Here is a 13,395-nt window from a genome sequence, read left to right on the forward strand (position 1 = left end):
CCTGGGTCCTCATGGATGCTAGTCAGATTCGTTTCTGCTGAGTCATGATGGGAACTCCAGATGTGTTTTTGTGATGTGTTTGTGGGAGAAGGTGAGCATCATGTCTTACTCCTCTGCCATCTTGATCCTGACTCCTCCCCCAACATTTATCTTGGTTTTTTTCTCTTGTTTGCTTTCTGCTCCCCCAACATGGAATGTTTTTAATAGACAGCATGGTCAAAGTGATGTTTTTAGAAAAACCCGTTTTGTGTGCATGTAAAGGATGCATTGAACCAGGGAAAGCACAGAAGACCTCTGATTTAGCAGATTTGATTGTCTGGCAGGTCGGTTTTTGAATTGGGTCACTGGAATCACTCTGATCTCAGCATCATCATGGTTGCTTGCAGGAGAACCCAGTGCTGTTGGCCCCATTGCCCATTCTGCAGATTAGGAAGCCAGGGCACTATAGGAACATCCACTGGACACCCAGGTACATCAAAGGAGTTGTTGGCAAGAACTAAACCTCTATTAAAGAATAGACTATATGCAGGGTTTTTTTTTTTTTCCTTTTTTGGGCCACACTCATGGCGTATGGGGCTAGGGGTCAAATTGGAGCTGCAGCCACCGACCTATAAAACAGCCACAGCAATGAGCATCTGAGCCATGTTTGCGACCTACACCACAGCTCATGGCAATGCCAGATCCTTAACCTACTGATTGAAGGCAGGAATTGAACCCACATCCTCATGGAGCCTAGTCTCGTTTGCTAACTGCTGAGCCATGAAGGGAACTCCATATATGTAGGTTTTGAACCTTAACCTATATATATTTCTAAAAGTATGGGTAATGGTACCACTTTCTAACTGCATTAAGCCTTAAACCTGAAGAGATGTACTTTATACTAACACAGGTAGCTAGAGCATGGCCGTCCTCTGCCCGTATTCCATTGTGAGTTCTCTTCAAGGGCATCTTTGCTACTGCAGGACACTCTGACTGCTCTGTTATGGAAGGTTGCGCAGCACTCACTAGTTGCTGTTTGTCAAGTATTGTTGAGCACCTACTATGTGTCAGGCACCATATTGGGCACTGAGAGTACAAAGATTAGTGAGACATATTGCTGCATATATATATATTTTTTAATGGCTGTACCTGTGGCATGTGGAAGTTCCCATGCCAGGGACTGAATCCAAGCCATAGCTGTGACCTCTGCCACAACTGCAGTAATGCCAGATCCTTTAACCCACTGCATCAGGCTGGGGATTGAACCTGTGCCTCCACAGTGACCCAAGCTACTGCAGCTGGATTCTCAGTGCCCTGTGCCACAGTGGGAACTCATATCTCTGCCTTTTTAACATTTAGATCTCAGTTTAGAATTGGCCTTTATATAGTTTTGGTCAGAGTGAATGTCTAATTATTATCTGAAGTGGTTAAACCAAAAGATTTTCTAACTTTATTTTGACAAATTGTCTAAGTTGTTTTTCTAACTGGTTAGACCAACTAATGCTTCCTATCTGGATATGTTGCCTAAATGTGATATAACAGTGTGGACTTAGCTTTTGGTAAGCAGTAATATTAGAAACAGAAATTTAAAGACCATAAATTCAGCTTTTGTAAAGCTCGTGTTAAGGGCTTTGACCATAATATCTGGGGTTCCTATACAAAGCTTTGTATGTCAATTCTTTGTATAATTTATGCAAATTAACATACAGTTTGCATATCGCACAATGAAAAATTTTTATTTTTTTTCCCTTGCTAAAAATAGGATTTTTGTTGTTAAATTTTTCTTTCTTGCATTGGCTATGAGGATTCTGATATAGATACCTATCTTCCTTACTTTATGGCACTTTTCTTCTACTAACAAATATCTTTGGGGGAGTTCCCACTGTGGCTCAGAGGGTTAAGAACCCAACATAGTATCCTTGAGGATGTGGATTTGCTCCCTAAACTCACTCAGTGGGTTAAGGATCCAGCGTTTCTGAGGCTGTGGTATAGGTCACAGATGCAGCTCAGATCTGGCATTGCTGTGGCTGTGGAATAGGTTGGCAGCTGCAGCTCCAATTCAACACTTAACCTGGGAATTTCTATATGTACAGGTGCAGCCTTACAAAAAAAAAACATGCCTTAGGGGGTATCTTTTATTTTAAGCCGCCTCAAGTTTATTCTCCATATGAGACCTTGGAAAAATATAACAAACAGCCATGTAGGTTCTGTTACAATTTCTCTTCTTTTTAGGTATTGGGCAAATTCTCTCATGGCAGGAAAAACCCAGAAACCAGAAGGATCAGTTCTCCAATGCAGATCTTTTCAGGACTCATTCCTAAGTGTGGTAGTTGGGATCTAAGAGATTCGTGTTTTTTAGATAGGCAAAAAGGGTATCTCCTGGGGTAAGTGCTGATTGGAACAATCTTTGCCTTACCCCTAAGGCTTTTCCTTGTATGCTAATTTCTGCTTGTCCTAAAAGAATAGGCATCCTCCTGCAGTTCTGAAGCTGTTCCTTTGTTTTGTCCGACTGTTTCTTGGTCTGGACTGATGTGTTAAATTGTCATGTAACTTCTTAACTTTTTCCAGATTAAGGGTAGCACATTTTTTGCTTTAATCACATTCATTCATTTATTTAGGCATCATTATTGTGTTCCCAGTATGTGCCAGCCATCACTAGACAGTAGAAAATGTGTAGCGAGCAAGTGCTGAAGTTTCTGAATTGACGAGGTCTTAGCCTGGAGGAAACTGTAGTCTAAAGGGACACAGACACAAAGTACAAAACAGTCCTTTTCAATTGTGAGGCTGATGTTCCCCCCCAAATAAAGAAAAAATAAACAAATTAAAAGATTTCTCTCTCATAGTGGAATATGCAGTTGAAAAACCTTTAACCTTATGGGCACTGTAAAGGTAGGCATCAGGATAGAGAGAACCTGTAAAAGCTTATGGAAATGAATAAATCTATGGAAATTAAGTTCATGAAAATCAAAAAGATCACAGGCATAGTAAAGAGAATTTTGTGATATAGAGTTCTCCAAAGCTTGGAAATAAGGCATGTCTTTTCAATGATATATAGGAGCATTGCCTAACCAGGCCACGTAAGCATAATTAATTATCTTGGGGATGCACCTTTGCTTGACTTTGTTATTTACTATTAATTAAGGGCTCAAACTCTGTGAAGTTACATGCCAACTTGTAGATTTTGTATGGCAAAGATGCAAATAATTTCTGTCTGGTACAAAGATAACCCCAAGGGTTATGGTTTTTATTGTCCTGTGGAACATTAATCCATTTTGTATCTAACCTAGCAATCTAATTCTAACATTTCTTTTTAAATGCCTATAAATGCCCCATTCCTCAAAATGCTCTCTGAACTAGATTACCTTCGTCTTACTGCCTCTCTCATTAATGAGTTAATAAATCTTGGGCAGGTGTTCATCTTATATTTGTATGAGAGTCTTGTTTTCAACTATAAAATATTATACTTTGCCATTATGTATAAGACTTTACACATCTTACATTATTATTAGTGCAAAATCAATTTCCATTCATAATCCTTGCTTAATAGAAAATTTTCAGAATCTCTCTTCCCCTGTAGTTTCAAGGAGACATAAAATCACTTGCTTTGTTGTGGGTGCATTGAAGGGCCCAAACCTCCTTGGGTCTCATCTTCCATTTGGGTTCAACAGTTTTGCTTTTTTATATTTTTAACTTTTGATCAGGTTACACTGTGGTCCACAGCACAAGGATACTTGATGTGGAGATGATATTAGGGAGTTTTCATTAATTCACTCAGCTCACAATGGCAGAGAATTCCTCTGACATTTTTCCTAGTATACCCTCCATAATAGCTCCAAGTGGGACTCCTTAAGGAGATAGCAGGTGATACAATCATCGAAGTCTTCTCTTTCTTACATTTGATTTAGCTCCACCTCCATCCTTCCAACTATGATAATTAATTAACTAATCCAGCAAACATTTCTTGTGTACCTGACAGGGACTTTCTGCAATTATAGGACAATAGCAATAAACATTTAAAGTGCCTACTATGTGTCAGGCATTCTTCTAAGCTCATTATATTATTAACTCAGATAAACAAAATCTTTATATATGAAACCATATGCAGCTACTAGCTTAATAGGATTAAGAACTAAGATTGTAGAGTTCCCACTGTCACAACAGGTTCAGGGTCTGGTGTTGCTGCTGTGGCATAGGTCACTGCTGTGGTTTGGATTCCATCCCTGGCCTAGAAACTTTTCTATGCTGTGAGTGCAGCAAAAAACAAACAAACAAACAAAAACAAAACTAAGATTGCATTAACATGACTACTCTTCCAGAAAAAATTTTAAATTTTATTGGAGTATAGATGATTTACAATGTTGTATTAGTTTCAGGTGTACAGCAAAGTGAATCAGTTATACATATACATATATCCATTCTTTTTCCTCATATGGGTTATCACAAACTACTGAGTAGATTTCCCTGTGCTATGCAGTATGTTCTTGTTAATTACCTATTTTATACAGTAGTGTGTTTGTACTATTGCCATCCTCCTACTTAACCCTCCACCCAAAGGCTTCCCCTGTGGTAACCATAAGTTTGCTTTTGAAAACTGCAAGTTTCTTTCTGTCTTATAAATAAGTTCTCTTGTATCATTTTTGTTAGATTCCTCATACAAATTATATCATATGATATTTGTCTTTCTCTGTTTTACTTCACTTAGTATGATAATCTCTAGGTCTATCCATGGTGAGTAATATTCCATTGTATATATGAACCACATTTTCTTTATCCATTCCTCTGTCAATGGACATTTAGCTTTCTTCCATGCCTTGGCTATTACAAATAGTGCTGCAACGAACATTGGGGTGCATGTATTTTTTTCAAATTAGAGTTTTCTCTGGATATGTGTCCAGGAGTGGGATTGCTGGATCATATGGTAGTCATATATTTAGTTTTTTAAGGACCTTCTATACTGTTCCCCATAGTGGTTACACCAATTTACATTCTCACCAATAGTGTAGGAGGGTTCTCTTTTCTCCATACCCTCTCCAGCATTTACTGATTGTAGACTTTTTGATGATGGCCATTCTGATGGTGTGAGGTGATACCTCATTGTAGTTTTGATTTGCATTTCTCTAATAGTTAATGATGGTGAGGATCTTTTCATGTGTTTTTTGGCTGTCTGTCTTCTTTCAGAAAATTTTTGTCTGGAAAAATTAATTTGCAAATAAACTTATTTTTTCAGGAACTTGTGAAAACCTACTTTTTTTCAGAATAATAGGCAAATAAACTAGATCTCATCAGGCTAATAAGAACCCTTTCTTAGAATAATACGTGACTAGGTTATCAGATGACTAGTTACTCTTCAAAACCCTTGCCCACTGCACCCCAGGGTTCACTGCAGCACTATTTATAATGACCAAGCCATGGGAGCAGCCTAAATATCCACTGACAGATGAATGGATAAAGAAGATGTGGTAGGAGTTCCCTGGTGGCAGAGCAGTTTAAGAATCCAGTGTTGTTGCTGCTGTGGCTTGGGTCACAGCTGTGGCACAGGTTTGACCCTTGCCCTGGGAACTTCTGCATGCTATGGGCATGGCCAAAAAAAAAGAGATGTGGTGTAGATATACAATGGAATATTACCCAACCATAAAAAGAATGAAATAATGCCATTTGCAGCAAAATGGATGGACCTAGAGGTTATCATACTAAGTGAAGTAAGCCAGACAGAAAAAGGCAAATGATATCACTTATATGTGGAATCTTAAAAAAATGACGCAAGTGAATTTATTTGCAAAACAGAAAGAGACCAACAGACATAGAAAACAAACTTTTTAAAAACGATTTTTATTTTTTTCCATTATAGCTGGTTTACAGTGTTCCGTCAATTTTCTACTGTACAGCGAGGTGACCCAGTCACACATGCACATATACATTCTTTTTTCTCACATTATCACACTCCATCTTAAGTGACTACATATACTTCCCAGTGCTATACAGAAGGATCTCATTGCTTATCCATTCCAAAGGCAATAGTTTGCATCTATTAACCCCAAATTCCCAGTCCATCCCACTCCCTCCCCCTCCCCCTTGGTAATCACAAGTCAGTTCTCCATGTCCATGATTTTCTTTTTTGTGGAAAGGTTCATTTGTGCTGTATATTAGATTCCAGATATAAATGATGTCATATGGTATTTGTCTTTCTCTTTCTGACTTACTTCACTTAGTATGAGAGTCTCTAATTGCATCCATGTTGCTTCAAATAGCATTATTTTGTTGTTTTTATGACTGAGTAGTATTCCATTGTGTATATGTACCATATCTTCCTAATCCAATTGTCTGTCAATGGACATTTGCATTGTTTCCATGTCTTGGCTATCGTGAATAGTGCTGTGAGGACAGCGGGGGAAAAAAAAAAAAAAGACACATGGTGCATGTGTCTTTTTCAAGGAAAGTTTTGTCTAGATATATGCCCAACATGCCCAAGAGTGGGATTTCTGGGTCATATGGTAGTTCTCTATATAGAAAACAAACTTACGATTACCAAAGGAGAGAGAATGGGGAGGGATAAATGAGGAGCTTGGTATTAGCAGATACACATTACTATATATAAAATAGATAACCAACAAGGACCTACTATATAGCACAGGGAACTATATACTCAATATGTTTACATCTGTATCTGTCTATCTATCTATCTATCTATCTATCTATCTATCTATCTATCTATCATCTATCTATCTATCACTGGGCTGTACATTTGAAACTAAGATGACATTGTAAATCAACTATAATTAAAAAAAAAACCTTGCCTACTGAGTCCACTAATCCTAAACTCTTCTATCACAAATTTACTCAATTCTAATCAGGATACCTGCATTTAAATACTTGTCTTAAACTGTATGGAGGTTCATTAAAAAACAAAAAATATAATTCCCATATGACCCAGCAGTCATACTCCCGGGCATACATCCAGAGAAAACTCTTAATTTCTAAAAGATACATTAGAATCTTTTGTTTACAAAAGCCAAGACATGGAAGCAACCTATTGTAAAAGGTTGTAAAAAGATTGTAAAAAGATTGTAAAAAGATTGTAAAAAGATTACCTTGACAACTCTGTTGAGACAGGATCATGGGGGAATGAGCGGATTGGGGGTAAGCATTAGGAGGTGATTATAGAAGTCCAAATGAGAGATGATGGTGTTCTAAATTGAGTGCTTTTTGTGAAAGTGCTGGTTGGATTCGAGATATGTGTTGACTGCAGAGCTTGGTTTGGAGAATGGTCTTTGGCTTGAGCATGCTGGTCCATGGTGATGCCATAGTGAGGCCAGAAGTCTAGAAAAGCAGGAGAGGGGAGAAAACCAAGACCTCTGATTTGGACATGTTAAAGCTGCAATAAGGGGGAGACACAGGAGGTGACTCAAGATCAGGCTGGCATCATAAGACCTCACTCTCTTCATCTCTCTGGTGGCTTGATGGATGGCAAAATACTGCACTCAGGTTTTTACCCTTCTTCTTTCTCCTTCCAGTCCCCAATATTCTCTTTTTCTAATCATTCCTGGTAGGAATGACTGGAAATTTACATATACTCAGGCCACAACGAGTGCACAGGTTAATCTACATATTCTAGAGTTTCACTGAAGGGAAATTTGTAGTACTGGGAAGGATTATTTAATTAGCGATATATTGTGAAAAGGGCTATTGTACAATTTTTTAAAACAGTTACAGTTTTGGATCCACTAGTGGGTTGTGAAATCAGTTTAGTGTAAGGTGAAATCAATTTAGTGGGTCACAAACAGTATTTGAAAGAATGAAATAGAATAGAGAATAAAAGAGTGCATCACACTTAATAAGGGTAAATATTATGCAAAATGTTTGCTTCATACATACACATATGTATAGGCCATAGTGTGAAATGTATTTTTTTTTTACAGTGAATTGTAAAAGACTCTGAAAGTCACTGCCTAAGAAAGGTGTGTTGCAAGAATTAGTTTTCAGATGGATAGCAGCAATTTCAAAGTCTAATGTTATGTTTACAGTTAGGGCAAAGCCACATAACCTTTAGTGCTTTATTTATTTATTTTTTTAATTTATAAAATGGGAATAATATTTTCTCCCTGTGTTTTTCTGGATTCTTCTGGTGGCAAGTGAGAGAAACCCAGCTCAAAATAGCTTAAATTAAAAGAAAAAAGGCTTTATTAGAAAGACTCTAGGTCAGCTCATAAAGTCTGAAGCAAAAGCTTGAGGAGGAAACAGGCAGCTTTGGACCCTGAGACTAAATTGGGAGGCTCCATTCTGCAACAACTCTCTCTCTGTCCATTTTGTCCTTGCTTGGTATTCTTTTCTGGAGCAGACAGCTCTCTTCACAAGGCCAGAAATTATGATGACCATTAGCCTTGGGTTCATACTCTTTTAGCTCTGAGACCCAAGAGGGGAGGACTCCTTTGCTAGCACCAATTAGAAAAACTCAAGGAAAGGCTCAGTTTGGTCCATTTCAGGTCACACACCCACCCCAACCAGTCATCCTGAGGTGAAGGATGAGGGTTTAGATTGGCCAGGAAGAATTTTGCGTACATCTGCATGAGCATGTGTGTGTGTGCTTTTAGAAGTTGAGGAAAGACATGGTAGGAAGACCACAAGAACTACTACATCTTTTGTATGCCACTGGGGTGTTCTGAGAATTAACAAATAGTTTATGAGAGGTTCTGAACTTGTAATTTACCTTGAGGAATAACTTGAATGTCTTCACAGTAAAATTGCATCTGTGGAACAAATTCTTCAGCTCATTAAAAAAAAAAAAGTAAGATGTGATTAATTCTACAGGAGGTGCCTTATGGGCTACTCCACCCTCTGCTTAATGTGCAGAATGCCTTCCCAAAGTCCTTTGTGCATCCATCCTAGCTCAGCTGGGTCTGTGTCAAGTTGTGTGATTTATTAAGCAAACTTGTTAGAGCAGCTCTACATAGGGAAGACCCAGAAAGACTCTGGGACACTAAAGTTCCTTGAAAGATCATGAGGTCCAAACTTTTCTCTTTCCAAGATTTTGAATTCCTCATGTTTATAATAATCTTCATACTTAGGAAATGATAATGTCTGGTAATGGTGAGGAAAGATATTTGCTAATGAAAATCTAAATGAGAGATGATGAAGCTAAACAGCATTAGATTTGGTTAGTTTCCCTACATGATGGGTTGAGAGAGCCACAGAAAAAATTTCGTCATGCCAGCCCCCATTCTTTTCTTAGTGTATCACCTCACTCCCAACAAATCATTTAAATATCTTGTGCTGCTCCGGAGAATGTCCTGGCTACCCAAATATTTTCTTGTCAATCTCCTGTAATATGTTCTGTCACACTGACCCTCCTGGGAATGAAACAGGTTTACTTAAAAATTTTATGAGATCAACTCATCTATATCCAGTGGCCGGTCATAGAATGGGATTATTAATACAGAATAAGTAACAGGCAACTGAATTAGAGGACTGTAATTCCATTGAGAGGCTCTAGATTTTTAAATTAATTTAATGCTTATGAAAGCTATAAGGCTGACAGCCCAGGAGAATGAAATAGGTTTTTTTCCCTTTTATGAGTAGGAACAGCTATATCAGAGCCCCAACTGAAACTTGGCAAAGCTTGATGGGGTGGTATCTTCATCTGTGGTCTTTGTGGGGCTGGATGAGTTTGTTTGCTGAACCTCTTTTTTTTTCAGAATGAGAGACTTTGGGCTTTGGGCAGAGATTTGGGGGTCAAAGAAACATGGGTGAGATTCCCAGCTCTGTCTCTTGCTTATAATGGGATTTAGTAGCAATCAGATATAATACAGGATGTCTAGTTACATTTGAATTTTAGATAAAATTTCGGATTTTTCTGTGTTATGTCCCAAGTATGTGACATACATACAATATATATTTTTTTTCTTTCTGATATTCCAATTTAATTGAGCATCCTATAGTTTTGTTTGCTAAATGTGGCAAATCTAGATTGAGTGCAGGTCACTTAAAATCTTTGTCTTACTTTTCTCATCTCTAAGGTGGAACTAATAACACGTATCCTGCAGGAATGCTGAAGGCTTGGATGTTACAGTGTCCTCAATTGACAAATATGTATTGCCTGCCTACTCTAGGCGGTGAATATGACAGATAAGAATCCATGCTCCTGAAGTTTATATCCTATTGTGGGGGAACTAGACAATAAAGAACATAAATATTGTGTCAAATGGTGAAAAAAAAAAATCAGGGAAGGGGCAGGAATTGGTGGTGGGGAGTTGGGATTTTAAGTGGGTTGGTCAGGGAAGGCTGCATGGAGAAAGGGATATTTGATTAAAGTCTGGGTGGAAGGAAGGAGGGAAAGAATGAAGGAAGGAAGCCAGTTACATAGGCCTCTGGAAGGGGCTCATCCCAGTCAGAGACCAGCAAAGGTAATGGCCCTGAGGCAGGAGGTGTCTGGCCTGTTGGAGGGATAGCAGGGAAGCCAGTGGGTCTGGAGAGGAATGAGCCAGGGGAGTCAAGAAAGCTAATACATGTGAAGTGCCTGGCACAGCCTGGATGCCCATTATCCCTACTGTAGGGCTCTCTGGACCCTGAGGAATGCCAGTTGATGACTGAATAGTCTTCTGGAGGGCCATCAGTCTTCCAAAGCAAGCCCTAGGGCCCTAGTGTCCTCAATCACAAAGCAGGCGTGAAAATAACAGCAGGGCCTCCCTTACAAAGTTGTTGAAGGGATCAACAGAGGTAGGACATGTAAGAGGTTTTGTGATGCAGAAACTGTCTTACACATGTAGTATTATTATTCAGAACAGCACAAAGCCCGTTAGCTCTTTCTAGTTTCCTCCCCAAGAGGGAGGAGTCATAATTTGGTAATTTCTATAATTGAATATGTTTTCCTGCCATTAGCTGGTTAGCTCAAAGCTCTCAATTGATGAGGCTAAGGGTATGAGTTTTGGTGGCCAGAATGGCCTATTAGTGTCACTCTGTTCCAAACTGCAGAGTACAGAGAAAACTTCACTTTCCAGAAAGGACAACCCAGAGGATATTAGCCCATCTGGCCTGAGGGAGCCTTGCTGAGCTTCAGAGGCAAGGTTAAAAGCAAGGAGACAAGGCTGGGGGTAGGCATGTAAGAGACATTGCAGAAAGCCCCAGGAGCTGGTGGACTCAGTACACTCCAAGGTCAGCAACGATTAGGTGAGGATAGAGATTAGAGCTGGGATTGGTTTAGAGATCTTGTTCAAGTCTTGAAAGGGCAGTTTGGACCTGAAGATTATTTGTGACAAGGAGGTCAGGAGCTCAGGCAAGGAGGGGGGTTGGGCAATGGGCTGAGAGGTCAGACCCTGGATCCCACACACAGGACACTGCTTGCTAAAGAAAGGGAGTAATCCCTAATCCAGTTTTTTTCTATGGATGATTGGAAAACAACCTCATTTGGGATCACTTGGAGAGTTAAAAAAATCACTTGGAAAGTTAAAATACAGATTGCTAAGCCCCTCTGACTCAGAAATATTCAGGTGGGGCTTGAGAATTTTGGTAGGTTCCTGTCATTTTTTACCCATGGCTGTTCAGTAGTTGTGATTTTGGTGTGCTCATGAGAGGATGTGATCTCAAGGTCCCTCAACCCGGCAGACTTGCTCTGGACCATGAGAAACCTAAACTAACATGACTCTGCTAATTCTAATGCTCAGTGTTTGCGATCTAATTCGAGACCCATAGGTGGACCTGATCACCTGTTTTGGTGAGTCCTAAAAGAAAGAGAAGCATTGTTTTTAATGCTAAACTAAACTATCTCTGTTGGATTTTGTATTTTCATGCCAATTACCTCCTTTATGTCTCTGTATCAGGCCTTCATTTTTTCATGTGTATTAATCTTTTTTGACTTCCTTTTAATTTTTATTTTTTATTAAAGTATGGTTGATTTACAATGCTGTGTCAATTTTGGCTGCACAGCAAAGTGACCCAGTCATACATACATATACATTCTCCTTCTCATATAACCTCCCAAAATGTTCTATCCCAAGAAAAGATATGGAATGCTTCATGAATTTATGTGTCATCCATGCGCAGGGGCCATGCTAATCTCTGTATCATTCCAGTTTAAGTATATGTACTGCCTAAGTGACACTCATGTTTATTAATCTTGACTTCTCTAACTAAATTAAAGTTATCTGATGATCAGGAACCATGTCTTTCACTTCCTTCTGTCCTGAGTAGTACCCAATTTAGTGCTGGAAGTATGGAATTTCGGTAAGTACCTTCTGACTTCAAAAATTAATTACACACCTATCCTTGCTTCCACCTTATCTGTGAACAACATTTTTGCAAATGTGCTGATAGTCTTAGAGAACTAGTGTGATAATATGTGGGTGCATCTGCATAAGATCTTTCTCATTTTTTGTAAAATGACTTATTGCAGTGGTTCTCTACTTTGGATACATAATAGCGTGTTTCAAGATCTTGATCCCAGGCCCTACCCAAGACCAATTAATTAAGAATCTCTTGGGGGTAGGGCTCAGCCATCACTGGAGTGGGAAGAGCTGGGAGCTTGGAGGAAGAACTTCTGCAGGGCAAGTGGTTAAGTCTTGGAAGGGAGTTTTGAAGGCATGGTACACAGACTTCTGTGGGAGGCATGGCTGATTGGTGTTTTGAAATCTGGGGGAAGGGAGGGACATAGTGAACCATGGAGATAGGAAAGGTATTCAGGGAGCCAAAAGAACAAGGCCATCTGGAACTCAAATCATGGAGGTGGGATAGAGACCACTAGCATGGCTGCTGTTAACTCTGCTGATAAGAGGGTGTGATAAGGGTGATGCCATGAGCACCAGAGGGATTAGGAGGTTGGACCATAGCTGTCTTCTGCTGCTGGAGTGATGTAGACAGGAGCTAGAAGTCCCCCTTCCTCTTTTCTTCAGTCTGTAGAATGGTAGGCTACTAGGCAAGGGGGTCTGGAAATACACTTTGTAGATTGCTAGCTCAGTGTCATACATTCTAGAGAAGGGTGAAAGGATAAATTTATTGCTAATGGAAAATAGGTAAAAAAACAACACAACCAGCTAGTAAATCATAAAGCTAGGACTGGAACCCAGAAGGTCTTTTTTTGGAGTCCATGCTGACTGCCACACTTTGCTGAAGAGGCTAGTTCATCTTTTCTTCCCACCTCCCTATCCTCTGTGGGCAGTAAAGACTTGGTCCTCTTTTCAGAAGCTGAGGGAGAGGAGAAAATGGAGTGAGAGGAGGGAGATGGTGCAGGAGGGGAGGGAGAGGAAATGGAAATTTAGAGCATGGATGGGGTTACTCACTGCTGGACTTTTGGAGACCTCTACAATGTGGGGCAAAAAGACTCATGCATTAGAGAGCACCTGCTGGGGATCATTCATACATAAAGCTTCATTTTTTTTCAAAGAACTACCAAAGGAGGGGTAATGAAATGGTAGGGATGGATTCCCTCTC

The 13,395-nt window shown here is 39.5% G+C and overlaps 1 non-coding gene across 1 annotated transcript; it reads right to left on the reverse strand.

Moving 5' to 3' along the window:
* Nucleotides 1–11,967: 11,967 nt before the first annotated feature.
* Nucleotides 11,968–12,070, reverse strand: LOC125114047 (U6 spliceosomal RNA). The gene has a single exon (XR_007131679.1). It is a non-coding gene; the product is annotated as a U6 spliceosomal RNA (small nuclear RNA).
* Between the last annotated feature and the right edge of the window lie 1,325 nt (nt 12,071–13,395).

This window comes from Phacochoerus africanus, chromosome 1 (genome assembly GCF_016906955.1).
Source record: "Phacochoerus africanus isolate WHEZ1 chromosome 1, ROS_Pafr_v1, whole genome shotgun sequence".
NCBI lineage: Eukaryota > Metazoa > Chordata > Mammalia > Artiodactyla > Suidae > Phacochoerus > Phacochoerus africanus.